At 43.4% G+C, this 24,628-nt stretch overlaps 1 long non-coding RNA gene across 3 annotated transcripts in view; it reads left to right on the top strand.

Annotated features, from left to right (window-relative positions):
• LOC115305647 overlaps positions 1-24,628 on the top strand; it is a 99,530-nt gene that overhangs the window by 40,241 nt on the left and 34,661 nt on the right. The window lies entirely within an intron of this gene.

The following is a 24,628-nucleotide window of genomic DNA, read 5'->3' on the forward strand; positions in this document are numbered from 1 at the left end:
TGACTGCCTGATAGTCCATGAATTAAATGTGTTATAATACTTAAATATACCCTGACCGTTGGGCAACTGAGCGGCTGTGGAGGCTAGAATTTGTGGGGGGTTTTGGGGGCCATGTCACATATAGACATCTCTAGAGGTAGACTTTTTTGTAAAAAGGGCTTCTCACATGTGTGGCACAGTTCTGTGTGCATTTCAGAACTGAAGTGCGTTTTGCTGTTGCTGTAAACAGGAAGAAGCAAACTAAGGCAGAGAGTCTGGTTAAGTGAAGCACAGAGCAGAGCAAGGAATACTGGGAGAACATTCTCTTTTTCTGCCACCAAGCATGGCAAACAGAGATCCTGGGGCATCTGGCATTGAATAACAAAGAAAGCAGAGGGAAGAGACACAGAAAACCTGGTTCTGAATGTCATTTTCAGATTCCAGGCTTTGGCAGGGGCAGTTACCCTACATTGAGTATTTGATCATCTGGGAAGGTTGGTGACTTTTGGACTCTTGAAGTTGCACTCTGTCTGGTCCAGAGAACAAAGCTGTCCATCATCACCAGAGAGGGACAGTCTCCAGAAGCAGATGTACTCACAGCAGTAAAGCATCCCCAAACGGAATTAGCTAATCCTTCAGTATTAAAAGTTGCAGCGCTTCTCATTTTAATTCAAGATCTTGGAAATTTTCAATGCATCCTTGGGAGGTAATAGTTTGTTCATCTGTTTTAATTAGATTTGCTTCCTCTTATCAAGATAAAGGAAGCATAATTGACACTGGTTGTATCTACTTTGGTCTGTGGATATTGTCGCTTCCTCTGCAGAAGGGGGTGAACTGTTTGCAACACTTGTTTGACATAACTTGCAAAAGTACAGAGGTGGTTATTGGGCAAGAAAAGGGTGCTGTAACTGGGGATACTTGGTTGTTTGAGGTGGCTAATGGCAAACATTTCAAGTTAAGTCAGGTTAAAGTAGATCCAATCAAAACAATTTTAGTCAAGATTTAAGTTACCAAGTAGAAAAAAACTAGAGAATTACAGAAATTCTATGTCAATTTCAAATTCTTCTGTGGTAGGTTACATGGGAGTGAGGGATATTGGTAAAGTAGGGTGTAGTCCCCTATTTTCAGAGGTCAATATAAGTGTAAACCATTTTATTTTTTTATTATTATTTTTTAAATAGTTTATTGTCAAATTGGTTTCCATGCAACACCCAGTGCTCTTCCCCTCAAGTGCTCTCCTCCATCACCACCACCTCTTTTCCCCCCTCCCCCCTCCCCTTCAACCCTCAGTTCGTTTTCAGTATTCAATAGTCTCTCAAGTTTTGCGTCCCTCTCTCTCTTTCCCTCTTCCCCTCCCCCTGGTCCTCCATTAGGTTTCTCCTGGTAGACCTATGAGTGCAAACATATGGTATCTGTCCTTCTCTGCCTCACTTATTTCGCTTAGCATGATCCCCTCGAGGTCCATCACTTTCCTACAAATGGCCAGATTTCATTCTTTCTCATTGCTATGTAGTACTCCATTATGTATATAAACTACATCTTCTTGATCCACTCATCAGGTGATGGACATTTAGGCTCTTTCCATGTTTTGACTATTGTTGACAGTGCCGCTATGAACACTGGGGTACATGTGCTCCTGTGCATCAGCACTTCTGTATCCGTTGGGTAAATCCCTAGCCGTGCTATTGCTGGGTCATAGGGGAGTTCTACTGATAAGTGTAAACCATTGGATTACATCCAATCATTTTTAAAACTACCCCCTACAACCCCAACTTTAGGGTACATTGGAGACGAAAAGGAATGGTATATTCTTTTTGAATTTCAAGTAATACAATAGAAGGTCATTATTGATAATTTCAGAATGTGCAGTACTGGTCTGGAGGTCAGCTACAGTAGCAGCCATCAAAAGGCTGAGAGTTTTAGATACTTTCTCTTACAACACAAAATAACTGGCACTGTTCTGATTTAGATAAGTGATTTTAAGAAACAGACTCAGCATAGTCATTTTTTAAAAACAGTTTCGTTTATTTATTTTAATTTTTCAATGTTTATTTATATTTGAGGGGAGAGAACACTTAAGGGACAGAGAGAAGGAAACAGAGGTTCCAAAGTGGGGGCTCCACGCTGAGCGCAGAGAGCCCAGTGTGGGGCTCAAACTCATGAGTCATGAGATCATTACCTGAGTCAAAGTTGGGCGCTTATGGGACCGGGCCACCCAGGCTCCCCAGCAAAGTTTTCTTAAATAAACTTTTCTAGGTGGACACACCTGAGGATTTAGGTGTGACTCAGCTAAGCATTCACTCCTTTTCTTAGACCACATGTGTCCCATGCCCATTCTGTGCGCCATCCCCACGTTTAGAGAGAGAATGTTGGAATTTCCAAGATGTCTGTTACCAAAGATTGCTAAGGTGCCAGGCTTGTTTTAATCACACATAAATTTTGATGAAACGTAACAACCAGCAGCCTTAGCCTCTTGCCCAGCCCCAGCTCATTGAAGCCCCACGACAAGTGATGGCCTCACCCTGATGGGACTCGCTCTTTCTCAGGTTGGGCTCCAGCAGCAGGTGTCCCCCCCCCCCAGCCACCCTGTCCTAACATTGGGTGTTCTACCCCACCCCCATCACAGTTTCTCGCCTGGACGCCCTCGGTTCTCATTTCCCCCAGAACTCCAGCCAAAAGCTCGGGTCCACCATTAGCTCACTTACTGCTTCCCTAAAGCATGTCTTTCCAAAGTCCAGTCACAGTGTCTTGTTCTTAGGGTCAGCCACAATTCCTGGTCGCCAATTCTCATTTTATTTTTCCCGTCTTCTCGAAATGATTCTACCTAATGATTGGATTTGATCTACTCTTTTGGCCATATCGGTGCTATGGCCAATGGGCTTGAAGGTATAAAGAAGCATCTGGAGAATGTTTAAAACACCTGACTAGTTAATGAACAGGTTGCCTCAAGGTAGTGCTCAAGGATGGAGATATTTCTGTAGAAACTGCACACACCTGTCTGATGAGAACGTTTTGGAAGGGGAGCCCGGCAGAAATGGGAAGAAGGTTTTTTCAGGTGTATTCCAACCAAAAGGGATTGATCCTACCATCTGTCAATTGATGGCCCAAAGGAATTGAAGTTTTTCTTTTCACACATTTAAAAAATTAAACAAAGACATTCAACTAGATTATTGCACCTGTAATTTCTGGTACATTTGTCATGCTTGGTGGGGAGGGGGGACTTTCTTTAAACTCTTAGTTCTCAAGCATATTTCCCGAATGGCTCACTCAGCCCTCATGCCCTTGGAGGGCTGTCTGGAGAGAGAGCATGGTTTTGTGGGTGAACTTCCATGGTAATGGGGTACCCAGGGTGCCATGGAGGGAGAGGGCCTGGCAAGGCAAAGGGCACCCTGCTTTTGGCTCCCAGTGGAGGTGTTAGTGCCAATGAACCAGGGATTTCACCTGATACTTGAGAACTACCCAGGGGTAAAGGTGATAAAAAGAAAAAAAACAGTCTAAAGTTGGGGGGGGGTGTTTTCCTAGGTTGGGAGGGATAAGATTACCGTGAGTTGATTATACACCTGAGTGTTAGGATCTTAACAGGACTTTTGAGCCCCGCCTCCTCTGGTACCCTTGAACTCCTAGTGTCTGCCTTTCACAGCCAAGGCTCCTTGCCACTCCGTGGGGACAGCAGGAGAACGAATAGTCAGTAAGCAGGAGATAAAGCACCATGGGGTAACCTTTTCTGAAACTGTCTGAACATTCCATGACCATCCTTGAAGACAACACATACTTGAGCCTATAAAGGCATATTTGAGTTTTAACAAAGTTTTTATGCTGCTATTTTCTCTTATTCCAGCAAGAAGCATTTCCTTCTTCTTCCTTTTATTCATTTACTTAAAAATTTTTTAATGTTTATTTATATTTTGAGAGAGAGACAGAGACAGAGCATGAGAGCAGAGAAAGAGGGAAACATGAAATCTGAAGCAGGCTCCAGGCGCTGAGCTAGCTGTCAACACAGAACCAGACGTGGGGCTCGAACCCACAAGCCATGAAATCATGATCTGAACTGAAGCCTGACACCCAACCGACTGAGCCACCCAGGCGCCCCTCCTCTTTCCTTTTAAATACAGCATTACTTTGTCTCTGCCTTATGTTGATTTGATACTTTTATTAATTAGGTGTTAGAAAGTCATGTCCTCACTACAGTGCTAGCTCCATGAGGCAAAGAATTTCTTTATGTGTCATTTGCTACCTAATGTCAAGAGCCTAGAACAGTGCCTGGTACATAGTAGCTGCTTAAATGCATCTCCCTCACCAAACCAAACACTCCTTGGAGGCAGGACTAGTCCCTTCATCTATGAATTTCTTGGTGACACAGCAGTTATGGTCTTCCCTGGCCAGCGGTGTGTGGGCTGGGATCACCCACCCGTGGTCCACTCTCTCAGAAGGCTGAGGAGGAGGTGTGCTGTATTGTCACTCTGTTGGTGACTGCAGGTTAAGCTATCTACTTAAAGCATAAAGACTCTTTCCAAGATGCTTACAGAGAGACGTGGAAGAAATGCAAAAGCCAAGAACAGCACTGGTGTCCGTGGCAGGGGTTTTTCACTTGCTGTGTTCACCCGCCCCTCCCAGGAAACCTCTCTGAAGGGCTGCGGGGTGGGGGTGAGGACAGCAGGAAGGGCGTGTGCTGGTTGTCACAACGGAGTCTTCCCTTCTGGTCAAGTCTGACAGGAAGTGTGTGGTAAGTCACGTGGAGGCAGAATGGCTGGCCCTGTCTGAGAAGCCCTGTCTCTGTTTTAAAAAATGGGTGAGAGGCGCCTGGGTGGCTCAGTCAGTTAAGCATGGTCATGATCTCACGGTTCGTGGGTTCGAGCCTTCGTCAGGCTCTGTGCTAACCACTTGCTCGGAGCCTGGAGCCCGCTTCCAATTCTGTGTCTCCTTCTCTCTCTCTGCCCTTCCTCCATTCATACTCTATCTCTCTGTTTCTCAAAAATAAATAAATGTAAAAAGTTTTTTTCTTAAGATGGGTTAGCACAGAGGAGCACAGAGAGAAGGAACTTTATTGCAGTGTGCACAATTTGATTTATAGCAGATATGAAGTCTGGCTGATGGGAGAATCAAATTCTGTTCTGATGGTCTAATAATATCTTTGAGTAGGTGCCCTGAGGGTAAGTTCTGGTTTTTGGCTTCTCCTCCAGGTGATCATAGGGAAGAGGGAGGTAGGCAGACTTTTCTAGAACCTTGATGCTAAGAGAATTTATCTGGAAAGGACATTTTAGGTACAAGGATTTTAACTTTAAGGCACAATAATAGTTACCTTTTGGTCAGCTGATGAGTGATTTTGAGATAGTCATGAGATGTTCATTTAATGAAACCATGGATTTATGTTGTATGTCTTTTTCGAACGCTCTCTCTCTGTCTCTCTGTCTCTCTGTCTCTCTGTCTCTTATACATGCATGCATGCACACATCCACGTCATTCTGACTTGAGAAATTGCCCCACCTTTGCAGGTCAGGCTTCATGCTGAGCTAGCTAGAGTCTCGACGTCACCAAGTGTCTCTGAGGCTTTTGCTCTGTGTCTCCCAGTCATCACACACAAGGTGTCTTCCCTGCCCTCCTGCGCGTGCCCGATGTCTCAGTGAAGGCTGGTTCTCGTTCACCCCTGCTGTGGGGCTCCATCGCTTCTCTTCTCCCCATGCCATCTGCTTTCTGGTTCCGCTAGTCGAAATCCTATTTCCTGCCTGCTGGACCTCCTCCGCACAGCTCACCTCCTCTGAGCCCTGCAGAGCTCTGTGAATCTCTCAGCCCTCACTCCTGCCCTGTGACAGCTCCCGTGGGGCAAGCTCAGCAGGTGGTGTCCTGGCATGCTGGCCCCACTGGGAGCCGCATCTGCAGCCCCTTCTTCCTCCCTCCACCTTGCGTTGCCATTCTTCATCTTGCCTTGAACTCTGTCACCCTTCTGAAATGCAGGGCACACTTGTTACGGCTTAAATCTTTAGCCGTGGCCTCGGGCCATCATCTAGGGTCTCAGCCTGTCCCAGAGGGCCTTCTGCTGCGAGCTTCCATCCTCCGCCCCTCAATACCATGTTCTAGTTATTTGCAGTTACTGTCAGCCTGTTGGAAACGCCAGGCTCAGTTGCAACCTCGAGGCCTTTTACATGCTGTTCTTACTACCTGGATTACACATCCCTTTCCTTCTCAATGGAATAAACCTGACTGATAGCTCAAGACGTCATTCAGGTGCCGCCTCCAAGAAGCCGGCTGGGTCAGGTGCACTTGGTAGAGGAGGAGAAGGGTGTCCGGGCCCCACTGGACAGAGCCCGTATTCGAGCATGTGCCAGGCTGTGTGTCTGAGAGGCTGATCTCCTCGGGTAGCAGATTTCTATAAAGGTGGAGCTGGACCCCTGGCCTGTAGCATTGCACCTCACATGTGGTTGTTTAAAAAATGTCTGGCTTCCTGATCATTTGTCCTTAGACCTTCCAGCCTATACAATGCTTCTTGTTTTAAGCTATTGCTTTTCTAATAAAATATCTAATAAGGAAAGGCCCGTCTGATGCAGAGAGGAATAGAGCACATAGATTGAGGTCACCCTTCTTAAAGGGTGGCTTCAGTGCGCGTATTAGCTGCTTCTGTCCTCATAAGGGTATGATGTAATTCGCCACTACGTTTGAGAATTCAGTAAAAGTTTGCAAAGCAAGATAATTCCTCCATTCCCTACAAAGATCCCAGTGATCTTAATTTTACACTTGGGCCGCTGCAATAAAACCGGAGCTGGGAGATGGCTATGTATTCAGCTTCGGTCAACTCATGGTCCCTTCCTTCCAAAGTGTGGGAGGAGACCCGTAGGTGAAGCAAAGGAGAGCAAGGAGGGCGCTAGTGATTCAACCTTCACCAGGCACTTGAGGCTTCTACTACATTTAATCATTTCTATTTGGACAAAAGCTTGTTCTCTGTCCTCACTGTGCTGGACATAATCCTCTAGCTTACCTCTGTCACACAGACTGTTATTTGCAAATGCAGGGCTCCAGCAAGATTCTAGACCTGTTGTCTTCCATACAGGGCAGGCTCTGGCTTCTCTGTTGGGATCTGCCCCAGTATGAAGACGAATGACTTTAAAACAAAGATTTTAAAAATTTTAATGTTTATTTATTTTTGAGATAGAGCATGAGTGGGGAGGGATAGAGAGAGGGGTAACACAGAATCTGAAGCAGGCTCCAGACAGTGAGCTGTCAGGACAGAGCCTGACGCGGGGCTTGAATCCACGGACCATGAGGTCATGACCTAAGCCAAAGTCAGACGCCCAACCAACTGAGCCACCCAGGCGCACCCCGCTCTTTTTAAAATTTTTTCTTAATGTTTATTTATTTTTGAGACAGAGTAATGACTTTTTTAAAAATTAATTTATTTATTTTAAGAAAGAGAGAGAGAAAGAGTGTGGGAGAGGCAGAAAGAGAGAAAATCCCAAGCAGGCTCTGGACTGAGAGCAGCCCCAACTCAAGGCTCAAACTCACAAACTCTGAGATCATGACCTGAGCTGAAATCAAGGGTCAGATGCTTAGCCAATTGAGCTACCCAGGCACCCCTAAGACTAATGACTTTAGAATGGCATTAACGTGTTTCTCATGAGCAGGTCTTCACCCACAGACTGAGGGGTCTGAGCAGGATGATCTCTGGGATGTCTTCTGGCTTATGCATCTTGAGGTTCTCTGGATTGAAGGTAGAGTGTTCAGAAATGAAGGTGGGTGGGTGCATCAACATGGATGAGTTTCTGGCAGAGTTGACCAGAGAGCCCAGGTGGCAGCTCTCGAATGGAAAGGACTGTTCTTTTCCCTCTGTCTTCATGGGAGCTGGGCAACAGAGCCTAAATAGCCCATGAAACTATGTCCCCTGGTGGGGCTCAGGTAACATTACAGCATGGGGGGCTGGACAAGGCCTGGTCCTCCTGATAGAAATATTTTTCTTTAGATTGGGGATTTCACAGTGCATGGCAGAGGAAAAAAGCAAGAACAATGGAAACTTTCTAGCAGTTTTCACTTCTCCTGGCTAGAAGCATACCTTGGGGGTTGAAAGTGACATCTGTGTCCCTAGAGTGGCAGCTGAGCTGAGGGGCAGAAAGGAAGAGGGAGAATTTGTAGGATAGGATGTTGGGTGTCTGGGTCACTTACGTAGAAAGAAGGTCAATACAATTCAGTCTCTCAAGTTAACATTGTTTAACTTCGAAATTTTAAAAAATGATCACCGTTAAATAGCAGTTGTTGAACACCCTGTTGATCAAGGTATTTTATAAACCTTTGTTGTGAAGTATTCTTAAGGCAAGTGATCTCTAGCATAGCGAACTACTGGGTTCTGATGACCTGGGATGAACTTGGGTACAGGTGACTAGTTCTGATTCTCAGTAGATGCTTCCAATACCTAGGGGTCACCGCCGTGTGCCAATAGGAAAAGAGAGTTGGAAAATCTGCTCCTACAGCCAAATGGGCATTCCATCCAAGGTGAGGGCCAGCTGAACCGGAGCCCTATGTGTGGCCAAATGCTGTTGTCAAAAACAGAAGACCTGGCTCTCACTCCCCCAAGCCAGGATGCAGCTCAGTGACCGAAGAGCCAACTGCTATGGCCCCCTAAGGTGATATCTCAGGGCCCAGAGTGACCTCCCTTGCCCTGCTGGAGCCAGCCAGACCACCTGGTTCTTTCCACTTGCCTTTGCTGACGGGAAATCTCTACAGCACCCTACGTGTAGTCCCAGCGACGTGTCATATTGTACTGTCATGGTCAACGCCTGCTTAGTCTGTTTAGCTGACTGGTATCTACCCAGTGTTTGTGTTTAGCAAGTTAGGCAGCCTTTGCTCTCAAGGGGTTTATGTCATACACATCCACGCTTCATCTACATGCACATACCCCTCTTTCTCTGAACTTTAAAGGCAGAATGAGTGAACGCATGTATGTTGAGGTGACAGAGAAGTAACAACAGAACATAGATGAATGTATCTTTACTATAATTAACAAATCTTTGTATAATACTCAGGCAAAGGGATTTCCCTTACTAAAATAGAGGAATTGAAGATTTGGGGAGTAGGGAAGGCCAGAGAAAAAGCATTAGTTTTTATTATTAAAACAACTGAGGGGGTGGATAGAACATAGTTTGATGACTAGGAATGTCAACGTCCTATAATGACATGCATGGAAGAACAGAGGTGGTGTGCTCTTGGGAGGCTCTGGGGAGGAGTAACGTTCCAGAACTGGTCTCTCGGAGTGACGGTGTTCCAGGTTTCACACTGGGCCATACGTGAGACCTGGCCTCACTGACCTGATTGCTACAAAGATGTGTGTGGCAGGAAGAATCTCATGGCTCCCCAAAGATTCATGGCTCACATCCTAATCCCTGGAGGCCACGGTTGTGTTAGGTTATAGGACAAAGAAAAATGAAGTTTGCTACTCAACTCATCTCCAGATGGGGAGATTACCCTAGATGACCCGAGTGGGTCTGATGTAATCACAAGGGTCCCCTGAAGTGAAGGAGGGAGGCAGGAGAGTCAATGTCAAAGTGATGTCATGGGATAGAGTCTGCCCTGTGTTTGCTGCTTTGAAAATGGCGGACAGGGCCACAAACTAAGGAATGCAGGTGAGTGAAGAAACAAATTCTTCCCTAGAGCCTCCAGAAGGGTGCAGCCCTGTAACACCTTGAATGTTTAGCCCAGTGAGACCCATTTTAGACTTCTAACCCCTAGAGCTATAGGATAATAAATGTGTGTTGTTTAAATCACCAAATACATAGTAATTTGCCATATTAGGAGGAAACAGTCCAATGTAGAGACCTGTCTCTATTTGGAAACATGAGACTCTTTTAGTTATTTATGGGATATAATATAATGGAAAACTTATGGAATATAAATAAAGAGGAATCTTGTCAAAATTAATTCTAAGATCTCTCTAAGCTCATTTGCTTTACTGGAGTGAGAGCAAAACTTTATTTATTTCCTATTATAGTCTCACTGCCTAAATCAGTGCCTGACTCATGCATCTTTAAATGAATGGATTTTTTTTTAACTACATCCATGAAACACCAAAGTGGCTATCTTTTCAAAACTTTACTTTATGGTGAAGTGTATCGCTAATATTAGAAATCTAAATTCAGGCTCTTATTACTGTAGACAAAGAATATCGTACTTTACATTGCCATTTAAAGATGAGAGACTTGACAAGCAGCATATATTTTTAAGTTGTTGGATTTAGGCAGGGGTCATTATTTCTTCCTTGGGTTCTAGGAACTTTTTTGTACCTACACATGGTTGGAGTGTTATCTTGCCATTTGCCTGGTCAGTAAAACTGCTATAATATGTACCATGTTGTGACCTTAAGTTGGTGACCAAACAAGATAAAAAGTACATATTATTTATGAAACTCAGTTTGGGAAGTTTGCTCTTGTTTACTACTAATATTATTAATGATCTTTGCATGGCATCTTTTAGAGTTAAGAGTATTTCTAGTATTGATTTGCTCTTTCTATTTCTTTACTTACTCATTTCCTGAAAAAAAATCTTTGCTGGGATATTGCTGCGGGCCAGGCCCTCAGAAAACAAAGGCGAATAAGATATGGGACTTATTCCAAGGGAATTCACATTCTAAATGGGAAAAAAGACAGGTCGGTGATGAGAATAGGGGATACTCAGTGTTAAGATAATCTGTTGTGCCAGGAGGAGAGAGCTTTCGACTCTGCAGGGAGAAGACAGCAGAGAGGAGGAGACACTTATTTGAACCAAGAACCGAAGGCCCAGAGGAGGTTGGACAGTTGAAGGGAACGTACTGTGCTAGGTACTTGTGCATGTAACTCTCATTTGATTTTAGTCTCAAGGAAAATGATAATCTAGGTAAGTAACTTTGTAACACCACACAGGGTAGGATTCACATGCATTGTCTTAAAAGTCATTGGTTTTAAAGCTGAGGTGGACAAATTTTCCATAAAGGATCAGCAGTAAACACTTAAGCTTTTTGGGCCATACTGTTTCTGTTACAACTATTCAACTTTGCACTGTAGCATGTGAATATCTATCAAGAATATGGAAATGAATGAGCATGGATGTGTTCCAATAAAACTTTATTGACAAAAATAGGCAGTGGCCCCGATCTAGTCCATGGGCTTCAGTTGCTGACTCCTGTTCTCGAATGGCAATTATAGCTACCATTTCATTTTGGAATATTTCTGCAGAGGGAGCTTAGAGGTTTCATTAGTTTCTCAAGTGGGCCAGTGACAGTTTCAGAATGCGTTAATAGAATCTCACCAAGAAGTGATAGCAGACAGGATTAATCATGGAGGTTCAGACTGACCCAATTTTCTAACATTTCACATCATTGTGGTTAATACTTAGCAGGCCTCTGAGAATCCAGATATAATACATCTTTAGGTCATTATAGATGAGTCCAAAGAGAAAACCACACTAAATTCTTTCTTGGCAGAGGATTTGACATTGCGTGGGTATGTATGTGCTTTAACTCTGAAATTAAAAAAAATAAAGATAGGATTTGTCTGGAACCATTGGGAAGAAATAAGGTAAATATCTGAACAGATGACCTGGGAGAAGCCTAGGGCGTAAAGGCTTGCTGCTGCTGTCTTCTGAAAAGAGGCAGAAACATCTGGTTATTGTAACAGTGAGGGGCTATGTGAAAGGAAGCCCTAAGTTGAGATTAGAAAAGCAGAATCCATTTTGACATCTTAAAGCAACAAGCCAGAAAAAAAAAATCTGTCTTTCATAGTTGATACTGTGGGAAAAGTCACTAAATGCGGAGATTTGAGAAAGGAATCTTTTTTCCAGCAAAACGGTGAATTGTTTTAGGCCGATCTTTCCAAGAATATGTCCTAAGAGCTATAGTGAGGTAGGAAAACACCTGGAAAACCATTAAAGGACTTCACAAATGTTACCAGAGGGAAACCCTAGGTGGCCATTTAAGTCACCTGTGTGACTAAAAGGAGATTTTTCTCTTGACTAGTGATGGAGCTGAACATGTATGGTTACTTTCAGGAGGAGCTTGTTTCTTTTGAGTAAAACTTAAAAAATTTAATGTTTATAATTAATTTTTGAGAGAGAGAGACAGACAGACAGAGCCTGAATAGGGGAGGGGCAGAGAGAGAGAGAGAGGGAGACACAGAATCTGAAGCAGGCTCCAGGCTCCGAGCTGTCAGCAAAGAGCTCCATGCGGGGCTCAATCCCAGGAACCAAGAGATCATGTCCTGAGCTGAAGTCAGTCACTTAACTGACTGAGCCACAAGGCACCCCTCTTTTGACTAAAACTTAAAAAAAACAAAAACAAAAAACAAAAGCAGACTCAGTTTATAAGATGGTTTCAAACGTGGATGATTTCAACTGGATTGAAACATTTTTTTAACCAAAACGAATAGATTGAAAGTCTCTGCCTATTGTCCCCTGAGGTCCACGCGCTCGGTGTCCCTGAGTGTGTTTATACCTGGCTTCCTGTCAGGCTCTGTGCTGTGGAATCAGGGGAAAGAAGGAGGAAAAGATGGAAAATAAGGGAGTGGTCTCCTCCTGGAAGACATGGTGCATGTTAGCAGGCTTGTTATGACAATCAAAACAAGTTAAACTTTTCCTTGTGTTCTGGAACCCCAGGCACAAATATTGTGGATGAAGCAGATGGGATCTGGGATGTGCAGAGAGTGCAACAATGCAGAAGCTGAGCGTCCCCGGCCTTTCTGCTACCGCACCTTGTTCTGACTTGCAGGCGCCACACTTGATCACAGTGTGCATTCATGTTCTGTTCCTGGTCGCTTCCTGGGTTAGACGCTGCTCTGGTAAAACTCAGAAAGAGCTTTGTCAACATTGAAATCCGGACAGCTGAAGAACACAATCTGTAAAGCAGATAAATGCTTTGATGTGGATTAGGTCAAGCAAACAGTATTTATATAAAAGGCCTTAACATGTAAACTAATTAGAGTCTTATAATTTGACTTCTGTTTCCCATTGGACAGAGCTTTTTCATAATGTAAATGTAGTAGAGAATATCCATATTCTTCAATCCTGCTGACATTCCTTTTAGTAAAGATTAGATAAAGGGGTTCTTCAAAGCATTGGAGATATTTGATAAGCTTTGAAGTTTTTTTTTTAATATTTATTTTTTTTGTTTATTTATTTTTTTAACATATGCAATTATTTTCCATCATTTACACTACAGTAGTTACAATTACACTCCAAACAGAAAAGCAAAGTAAAAAATCAAAACCCCAACTTCTATTTCATGTAATTAGATTTATACAGAAATTAGAAGGTTATGTAACAACTAGTTAATCACCTAATTTCACAGCTCTCTGACGTGGCAATCGTTATATAGCAGCTTATCTATGATACATTCAAGATACATGATACAATTTATTACTTGCCCATAAGCTAAAACACAGCCTGCTTAATACCTTTCCTTAAATTCCACCTCTATACTACAGTATACTTGAGGTCCATGCAAAAAAAAGTAGCTACCTTTTATGTAGGAAATGGACGATTAAGTCTTTGGTGTTGTAAAAGCAACTTCATTTAAACATAACCACCCCATCCCCACCACCAAAGAAAGAAGAGGAAAAAAAAAAAGTAACGAAAATAATAAGGGAAAAACCCAAGACACACTTAGCTTCACTGGAAATCTTTGTTTCCTGGAAAGTTCACTAATGGAATATATAGTTTCTTACAGAAATCCATTTCTTGGCTGTACATATTCAATAAGCTAGTCGGTGGGGATGCTATTGCAAGGTAAAATGAATATCTAAACTGGTCCCGAGTCAACTGTTCCCATTCTAAAGCTTTTAATGTCTAAAGGAATAATGTTATTTGGGTCAAATTTTCTTCATCTGAATTCACCGACCTCACTTCTTGATAGGAATATAATCTATATTTCCTAGGAAGGTGCTTGGCAGCTACTGGGTACCGAACGGATCTGCAACAGTCTTAGCACCTTGCCTCAAGGTCAGTGGTACCTGGTTGCCGAGACAGACCCTTCTGATCTCCTCTACTGTCCACCCTGTCTAGGGTTGACTCTGCGTGGTTGGCTTGGGTGGCCTCCTGTTAGGTTCTCTGTTTCTTCTGGTCCACCTCCCCCATCTGTCTTCACTTAAAGCCCATTTTCCTTGGCATAACTACGGTTAATCTTTAAAATTAAATCAAGATCATGTCACTCCCTTGCCCACGCCCAGCCGTGGCTTCTGGATAAACCCAACTCTGGATAAACTTGGAATAAAACCGAAAGTCCGTCTTTGGCACAGAGCCTGAATGATCTGTGCCAGCTGCCTCTGACCAGCATTTCCTGCCGGCTGCCCAGCCACACCTCCTTTGCCTCACCCCACTCCAGCTACACCAGCCACCTCGCTTGTCCCTTGGACACCCAGTCACACTCCCATCTCAAGACCTGAGGATTTGCACTCTTCTCCTTTCTTCTGCCTGACCACCTCTTGCTCCACGCACTCTCCAGTTCGCTTCCTCAGTTCTTCCAGGTCTCTGCAGAGATACCTGCCCACCTTATTTAAAATAGAAGCCCCGCATTCTCTTACTCTGCTTCTCCCCACCTAAGCATTTATAAGCCTACCGTCTATTATCGATTGATCAATTTATTTGTCCATTCATGTATTTATAATTTGTCTATCACTCCCGAGAGAAGGTGAGCTCCATAATGACAGGGACATTGGCTTGTCGTTGTACCTCTCGTGCTTCACACAAATCGGCAGTCAAGATGTATCTGCTGGGTGTTGAAGGAAGGAAAGAACCAGTCACCCATACTGTTTGTAAAATGTGTATGTAGATCAAATTGTAGTGCAGCTGTGTTGTTCAATAGTACATGATGTCTTTGATTTTCCTATCTCACTAAAGGTTGGCAAGGTTTATCTTGGGTTTACTTCTTGCCTAGAGTTTTCAGCAGTAATCTTGGTTTACCTTCCATGTAGTTCCACATGTAGGGGTCGTGATACCTGAACTTCTTGGTGATTTGAATGGTTTTGTGGTGACAATCTGTGTAGATGGACAGAACCATTGGAGTCTTACCTGCCTACTTTCCTCAGTGACCAGGCAGCACATGTTTAGCACGAGGAGAAAGGCACACACCCAAGTCTATTTTTAATACAGGAGAACTCCTATAGTTAACTAAAGACTCAGAGGTTACTTTCAGATATTTCATATGCCGAAAGGAGCTTTTTCTCCTACAAATGAGCAACCGATGATCTCATAAATATTGTGTGAGAAGAAACTGGGGATGGGAGTTAATAGAGGAATTTGGATAAATGGCTTGTAGAACTTTGTAGAAGATAAGAATAGGCCAGTTCCATGAGATAATTTTGTTGGCATAATTGCTAAGTGCTGCTTTTTAAAAGTCAGATTTATTGATGTATAATTGACATATACGAGAATTCACTCTTTTAAAAAGTATACGGCTATGTGTCTTGATAAGTGCACACGTTGTGTAACCACTGCAATAAAAATATAAATCTCCATCACCCTAAAATATTTCTTGTGCTCCACTGTAATCAATCTCTCCCCTCGGTTCTGACCTCTGGCAACCACCGATCTGTTTTTTGTCCTTATAGTTCTGATTTTTCCAAATATCACATAAAAGGAATCACACAATATATAGCTTTTTGAGTCTGGCTCCTCCCACTTAACTTAATGCACTTGAAATATAACCCTGTAGTTGTGTGTTTCAGTAATTTGTTCCTTCATTGCTGAGTAGTATTCCGTTATGTAGATAGAGTTTGCTTATCCATTCACCAGTTGAAGGGCTTTTGGGTTGCGTCCAATGTTGGATGATCAGAATAAAACTCTCATGGCGTTCATGGATAAGTGTTTATGGGAACGTTAGTTTTCATTTCCTCATGGATTAATACCTAAGGCCAGAATTTCTGGGTCAGATGGTAAATTATGTTTAAACTTTATAAAAAAGACAACCAAACTGATCTTCAAAGTGGCTGTGCCATTTTCTGCTCGTACCATTAAGGTGTGAGGGTTTTATGAGCTGCCTTTTCATCCTCAAATGTTAGATGCCCGAATGGCTTTCTTCCTTGAAGAGAAAAGTTAGGATTTACCCCCTTTCCTTTTAAGCCTCTCTATTTTGTGTTCATTACTTCTACCTGGACCTTTAAATTACTTTTATTTAAAAGTCTTTCATTCCTTCTTTGTTGCCTGAGTTTTTTTTTTCTTCTCTGCACATAACATGGGGCCTTATGTTCAGTAGATGCTAAAGTCACATCTGTTTGATTTGGTTGTCATAAGCCAAATTAAATGGATCTCAAGGGTAAAGACTGCCTTTAGTGGGACCTTGGTACAAATGTAGCAGGGTTCACAGGACATCTGCATGACAGAGGTCAGCATGACAGGGCGAGCCCTACCCTAAGATGTGGGGAAGAGAGTTCTTGTTTTTCTCTTTTGGCAATAAGGGGTCTCCCACAAGGTATGGGATACAAACTGTGTTTGGACTTTCACAGTGATGAAGATCTGTTTTGCCCTAGGCATAGAATCTGTGTAATTAAAGGTGCATAGATTGATCCTGGAGATTCTGACTATGAATGAAGTGGGTAGAATCTTGTGAAAGGTTTTTAATCTCATTTAAAGCTTTTCTATTATTTTTAAGTCAGTGGTGCAGCAGAGCATAGTAAATAAGAGTGAGGACTATGGGGCTAAAAATGCTGCTAGCCACCTGTGTGACCTTGGACAGCCTTGCTGCGCCTTATTTTCTTCATGGGCGGAGTTGGGGTACAAATAGCAGCGAGCAGTGGTGATGGACAATGCTTAGAACAGTGCCTAGCGGGTATTAAGCGCTGTATGAGCGCTAGTTGCTACTGTTATTGTTGTTAACTTCACTTTACCCCCAGTACTCTGAAAACGGGTGTTTTTCATACACTTATCACATTTCACAGTTGCCAGATACTAGATGCAGTTCAAAGAGTGATTAAAATTCTGCTAACAGGGAGCACCAGAGTTTTATGACATTATCTGGAGTCATACCCAGTTGTTGATTATCCTCGCGCGTGTGATTTATACTTGCATACGCTGACTCGGGCCACATTTTATCTCGAGCTTGCTTATTTCTTTTACTCTTGGAGGCTCAGGAGGAAGTTATCATTTCCGAGGTATGCAATCCTCGGCCATCAGAGAGGATGTCTCTGCTTCCCATTGGGAGGGTTGAGCCCAGCATAGTTTGGTCACTGGGTCACTTAGGAGTTTCAGAACAAGATCTTGAGTCCTCTCTCTCTCTCTCTCTCCCTAGTCCTTTTGGTTGCTATCACTATTCAGAAATGGTTTCCTTTAGCACTGCTTACCATCTTTTCCCCTGATGTTTCTTAATAGTGGCCGTCTCTCCAAGGAACCAGACCTGACCAGGCTTTCCTGTTTGCGACCTGCAGTTTGTGGAGTCCATTAAGTTGGCTCTGTGTTTGGGGGCCACCACCACAGGGCCAGAGCAGGTGGTCCTGGGTACTGGTGTGCATGCACACAGCCAGCCAGCAGGTCTGTCGGTGCCCACGTGGGGACCGGGTTAGGCCTGCCTGTGTGCCCAGCTCAGACAGTGCTGCTTTGCCCCTGCGCTTCAGAGTTACCACTGGGTGGGGAGGAATTTAAGTTTTTCTGAACATTGTGGACTACATCATACCACACATGTGCGTTGTTACTTTGTGTACAGATGTATGTCTCTATTTCTTTATTTTAATTTTTTTAATGTTTATTTATTTTGAGAGAGCGCAAGCAGGGGGAGGGGCAGAGAGTGAGGGAGACACAGAATCCAAAGCAGGCTTAAGGCCCTGAGCTGTTAGCACAGAGCCTGACATGGGGCTGGAACTCACAAACCCCGAGCCCACGACCTGAGCTGGAGTTGACTGCTTAACTGACTGAGCACCCAGGCCCCCATATCTATTTATTATCTTTCGAACCCTATATAGTTAACATACATTGTCATATTGGTTTTAGGTGGACAATAGTGATTCAACAATTCTATACATTACCCAGTGCTCATCCATCAAGAAAAGTGTGCTTACAACCCCCATCACCTATTTAACCTGTCCCCCCACCCATCTCCCCTCTGGTATAACTATCAGTTCATTCTCTGTTGCTAAGAGTCTGTTTTTTGGTTTCTCTCTCTCTCTTTTTTTTCCCTTTCATTGTTTTGTTTCTTAAAATCCACATGTGACTGAGATCATATGGTATTTGTCTTTCTCTGACTTAGCATGAAACTGTTGGGATCCATCCATGTTGTTGCAAGTGGCAAGTCTTCATTCTTTTCTAATGACTGAGTGTGTGTGTGTGTGTGTGTGTGTGTGTGTGTGTGTGTACCATATTGTCTTCATCTATCCATCTATCAGTGGGCACTGGGCACTTGGGCTGCTGCCATATTTTGGCTATTGTAAATGATGCCGCCATCAACATAGGGAGGCATATATATTTTCGAAGAGATAGACGAGAAGACTGACACGTTTTTGTATTCTTTGGGTGAATACCCAGTAGGGTGATTACTGGATCGTATGATAGTTCTAATTTTGATTTTTTTAAGGAACCCTCATATTGTTTTCCACAGGGTTTGTGCCCATTTGCATTCCCACCAACAGAAGCCTAAGTGCAGTGACTTGTAAAATGTAAATCTGTGAGCTGCATTACTGAGTTCATAGTAGCCTTTTGACATAGTCTTGCTGACTATGCAACTGATGGCAGAGGGTGGGTAGAAGAAATAATTTGACATTAGAAAGGGGGTCCTCATACTTGAAACTCCTGAGACCCACCTCTGGGACATGCACCCAGAAGACATTACTTAAGGATGAGAGTAAGAACGTGAGAGTGACCAAAAGTCACCCAGGACCCACCACCTTCTTATCTATCCAGGGATGATAGGTAGAGTATAAAAGAGTGAACTTTAGCCCGTAGAGCATATTTTTCTTATCACATGCAGCTTGCATATCAATAGGCTTTTTATTTGGTCTTTATTGTTCATTTAGGAAAGAAAAAGCAAAAGCCCAGTGTAATTATCTTGTTTTTGTGAAAATATGCACTTATGAAGACAGTGGAGAGTAATAGAAAATGTTTGTCTTCACCAAGTGCTGCGTCCCATAGACTGTATCTAGGAGCCCAAGAGGAGGGTCATGATATTGGGGTTGCTCTGAGCTCGCTGTGATCTCCTGGGAAGCCCAATTGCCTCTGACAGAAGAAACAGTGAGCACCTGACTCTCTGAAGGGTCTTCATTCCCTATTTGTTGTGGCAGCTGTGCTTCTAGAGTATCTCCTGGAACTGCCTGTAAAAATATAGTCTGGTGATGGCTTTCAGACTGTTCAAGTTTAAGGACACTTGGAGAAAGTCATGGTGCTTTTTGAGGCACATTTTTAAATGTTTGAAATGCATCCTGTTTTTCTGTTTCACAACTTAGCACATTAAGTGTGTTGTCATTGTATACCTAATTATGTACATGTATGTACATATATATGTGTGTGTCTGTGTCTATCTGTGTCTATACACGTGTGTATACACAGACACAGACACACACATATATATTTACTTACTAATTATAAAGTTGGCTCTTTATATAGATCTTAGTTCAGGTTGTTGTGACAAGAATAACGTAAATTGGGTGGCTTCAACAACAAACACTTATTTCTCACAGTTCTGGAGGCTAGCAAGTCCAAGAGCAAGGTGCTGGGAGGTTCTGTTCCTAATGAGGAGTTTCTTTCTGGTTTGCAGATGGCCACCTTACTGTGTCCCCACATGGAGAGCAGAGAGAAGCAGCAAGCTCACTCTCTCTCTCGTAAGAGCACTAATCCCATGAGGACTCCACCTTTAGGACCTAATCACCTCCCAATGGCCCCAACTGCAAATATCATCCTCTGGGGGATTAGAACTTCTCAAAATGTCAATTTTGGGGGACACGAAAATTTGTTCCACAGCACTATATTTGGGTGCTATAAAGACATTTTCCCAAGTACATGTGTCTATCAAACAGCAAGCTGAATTTCTCTTCAATGTTTGCTTGCTACTTGTTTATGCATTTTGTGGTTACTACTAGGCAAGTACTAGAAGGCATGAAAGATTTTGAAAAAAAAAAAAAAATAGGACAGAGGTAAGATTGAGAATTCGGCCCATTAACTTAATTTTTCTACTTGTGATTTTAGATAACACCCACATCCTTTGGCTTTTGAAGCAGAACACCTCCCAAGGTTTTTTAGGAGCATATTTGACAACAGAAGAGGAACTGATACTACCCTTTTGAAAATTGGAACTGTAATGGGATATATGGGAGACCTACCCAGTAACAGCAGAAAGCCTGTCAAATGAGAAACATGTCCCCCTGGGAAGATAGTCCCAAGGACAGCAGGAGGGTGGAGTTTCTGGATCTCACCGGAGAGGATTGAGGTGCTTATTTTAGTTCCCTCTCCTTCATATGTCCCGGCGTCAGTTTCTATTTTGATTGTGAGCATCTTCCTGCAGCTGGTAGGGTGCTGACTGCCAGAGCCTTCACACGGGGGGGGGATGAGCCGTGCCCACTGGTACCTGTCAGTCCTTCAGCATCTATTTATTGAGCACTGGCCTCCTGCCTATGAAATACTAAGTACATACAACACAAGATAAAAAACCCACAATCTCATTTTAGAGAAAAAGAATATATGAACATATGAAAGACCTGTAGCTCTTGATTAAGAGAAGTAGAGTACAAAAGGATAGTCACAGTCAGATTATACTTTGGGATGCATTTAATACATCATTATGTAGTGAAGACTACCAATGTTTAGTCTGGGAAAAATCCAGTATTTAGGAAAACACTCACTGATCCATGGATTTGATCCTAATGTGCAAAAATATTGCAAGCCTAAGAGTTCAGGATGACAAACTCTCTTACCAACTATTTGACAAATAATATGGGCCAATGGTTAGTACTCTTAAAATGGTCTATTATTTGTTCTTTAACCAAGATCTCTATATGCCTTCCCCCGTATTAAAATGAAACCTAGGTGGTCTTAGTGTGCCCTTGAGAACTGTCCTTTCTTCTTTCTAAAGTCATCTCAGGGGCCTCGGTGATCTTTGAAGGGGGTCCCCACCCCCACAGTGTCCCTGCTGCCCTCTCTCCTATACCACCTTCCTACTGTTGTCATTGCTTAACTGCCTCTAACCTTGTCTCCTGCACATGACCAGTCCAGTCACTTAGTGATGGTTTTTCCATCAGCTTGTGTGGTCCTGGAATGAACACTAGTAGATCACACCTGGGACACTAATATAACAACTACACATCCAAGGGATAATGGGATGGGACTGTCCTCACACAATTCCAGACCTGTGGTGATGTCTATAGGTTATTGTATACTTCCAACTAGTGACCGTCTTCTAATAGGTGCATGGTTTTGTTGATTTGGAGGCATTTTGTTTATTTTGTTTTTTAACAGATGTTCAGATAATGACAATAATGGTTATTTATTATGATTATGATTATGATTGCTTCTCTGGCTAATCAAACCTTAGATGGTCGAGAATTAACTATAGTGGTCATTTATAATTAGGTAATTGGCATGAATTCAGGAGAGAGAAAGCTCCCTGAGGAAGAAGTGGGATAGAGAAGGGTCTCATGGACACTAGAGGCATCTAAGCTGAATCCTGAAAGGTATCTTGAGAGTTGTATGGCAGGAGGGATGAAGTGTCCATGGCTCCTGAAAATATCTTAATGAACCTCCTTTCCTTGCAGTAGGCATTCGGGAAAAGAAAGCTGGGTAGCCAGAGCAAAAGTGGGTCTTTTGCAAAAGTGGGTCTAGCCTCATCCCCAGGGTGTGAAATTGGATGCCTGGTGGAGGAAGGGGAAGACCCTGCGAGATGCTCCAAACCTTGAGGCACCTGACACTGTAGTTAGTTAAGTAGTATGTGAATAAAACTCACCAGATACATCCTTTCACTGGGGGCACCTCCTTCATCACCTCCTAAAAGTATGTTTTTCTCTGGCGTATCTTCCCTCCAGATGCAGCTGGTGTAGAATTAGTCACAAAATCATATGAGAGGGGTGGGTAATCATCTGAAAGTCAGGTGAAAGTTTGTTTTTGACCCGGAAGCAATATTTCAGTAGGTTGGAGTGAGCCCTGGCAAGGCAAGCTGAGGCCTTGACTTGGGTGCCTCTGCCTGCTGCACGTCGGTTCTCTTTCACCCAGAGCCCTGTTTCCTTCTGGAATTTTGGCCGCTGTTATACAGGTTTGACTAGTTTACTAAACTTTGGACTGTCACTTAATTTGGCCCCTTTCCTGTTTGCGGTTTTGCTCTTTTCTTTCCCCGAGTTATCTTGAGTGCATTAAAACTGATTTATTGTTCTGTTTACCTGTCAGTGACCATATTCTGAAGTCTCTTAGCAAGTGACAGAGACTATCCCTTTGTCTCTGGGCAAACTAGATTTTAGAACTAGTGATGTAGGTACAGGCCTTTCAAACTCCTTCTTGGTCCTTGGGCTCATGATCTACACGGTGTAGATTCTCTTCCTTCTTGACCCATAGTTGTGGAGTTCCAAGGGGACCCTCAACTTTGAGAACCGCTGCTCCGGAGGATACTTGAGGGATGTGGGCCAAGGTCAGATGTGAGAGTCCGGCAGAGAATAGATCTAAGAGGGAGAGATGAGGATTTCTTCTTCTCCCTTACTCTTGGCTTCTTTTTTTTTTTAAATAGTTTATTGTCAAATTGGTTTCCATATAACACCCAGTGCTTCTCCTCACAAGTACCCCCCTGCATGACCATCACCCCCCTCCCTCTTCTCCTTCAGTCCATGGTTCCTTTTCAGTAGTCTCCCTTTATCTGTGCCCTTCACTCTCCCCTACTCTCTTTCCCCCTTCCTCTCCCTATGGTCCCCTGCCAGGTCTCTCCTGTTAGACCTATGAGTGCAAACATATGGTATCTGTCCTTCTCTGCCTCACTTATTTCGCTTAGCATAACACCCTCGAGGTCCATCCACTTTCCTACAAATGGCCATATTTCATTCTTTCTCATTGCCATGTAATACTCCATTGTATATATATACCACTTCTTCTTGATCCACTCATCAGGTGATGGACATTTAGGCTCTTTCCATGATTTTGCTGTTGTAGAAAGTGCCACTATGAACACTGGGGTACATGTGCTCCTATGCATAGCACTTCTGTATCCCTTGGGTAAATCCCTAGCCGTGCTATTGCTGGGTCATAGGAGAGTTCTATTGATAGTTTTTTGAGGAACCTCCACACTGTTTTCCAGAACAGCTGTACTAGTTTACATTCCCACCAACAGTGTAGGAGGGTGCCCGTCTCTCCACCTCCTCTACTCTTGGCTTCTTTTGGTTCTCTTGGCCTTTTTCCTTTTGAATAATTTCATTCTTCATTTCTCTGTGGCCAGTACAGAAAGTGGATCTCCTTTTCTAATGCAGGCAAATTCCTCTCCAGTTTTGCACACTGAGGAGGGGCCCCAGGGGAAAGACAGGCTTACGTTGGTCTAGCCCAGTTCACAAGGCTCCAAAGCTTTTTAGTAATAAACAGATTAGTGGGGAGGAGGGGAAAATATATATATGTATTTTTGGCACAAAAGAGAGTCTATTTAAATGCAGTAGTTTGTCTGTGTTTACCACAACCATCTTTGTGGCTTTAAGTAACGAGTTCACAGCTGTCTAAATTTTACTGAGGCCTGGGTGACGATAATTTTTTTTTTTTTTTGCTTTGGGGGAACTTCACGTGGGTCAACTCCCCTGCACCTCCTCATCACCACAAACCGATTGCCTCAGCAAAGGCTTTTGGAGAGGAACCCCATTCCCTCTACACTGGGTAAGATAGGATCTGACACCGTGCCTCCCATATGTTTCTAAAAACTGAGAACTGACGCCAGCTCTGGTCCTTTACAATGCTGGTGTGTTGTTGGCTGCTCTCCAGCTCAGGGCCTTCTGTGCTTGAGTGAACTCTTTGCTAAAATGACTTTTTCAAAAGGTAATACAAGGAAGTACTGAACAGACATTGGGAGGAGATAAGAGGAAGTGCCTCAGTTTCCTGAAACAAAGGTTTTTTTCAAAGCCAGTACCATTCAACCACTAACCCACTAACCACTAACTAACTAACGAGTGACTGAAAGAACTAACAGATATAGGGGCTTTCCTCTTTAGTCCGGGATCTCAGGGCTGAAGCCTTCCTTACGTTCAGTACCCCTCTCCCAGGCTGAGTCATTAGAATGCCACACAGGCAGTCAGCCATTTGGAGTGTCAGGAATGAACCTATTAGCAAGTGAGTTATCTTGTATCCAGATTATACACAGCTAGGAAAATCACCCAGGGAAACGGAAACATGCCTTAGTCCTCCTTGGTTATACTTCCAGTACCAGTGGCTTTTCCTTTGGTTCCCAGCCTGTGAGGAAAAGAGATGTTGAAGATTTTCTCTAACAACAGTGCAGTTAATGGCGCTGACCAAGTTATCGCTCAGTTACTCACTCTGAGTGCCCTAGACCTTATGCTAGTCTTCAACTTCTTTATTCAGTGTCTCTCTTTTTCTAAGAAGTTGGACTCTTGTAGGGACACCGGGGTGGCTCAGTCGGTTAAGCATCTGACTTTGGCTCAGGCCATGATCTCACCATTCAGAGTTTGAGCCCCGTGTCAGGCTCTGGGCTGACAGCTCAGAGCCTGGAGCCTGTTTTGGATTCTGTGTCTCCCTGTCTTTCTTCCCCTCCTCTGCTCATGCTCTC

The sequence above is a fragment of the Suricata suricatta genome, chromosome 10 (genome assembly GCF_006229205.1).
Source record: "Suricata suricatta isolate VVHF042 chromosome 10, meerkat_22Aug2017_6uvM2_HiC, whole genome shotgun sequence".
NCBI classification, from domain to species: domain Eukaryota; kingdom Metazoa; phylum Chordata; class Mammalia; order Carnivora; family Herpestidae; genus Suricata; species Suricata suricatta.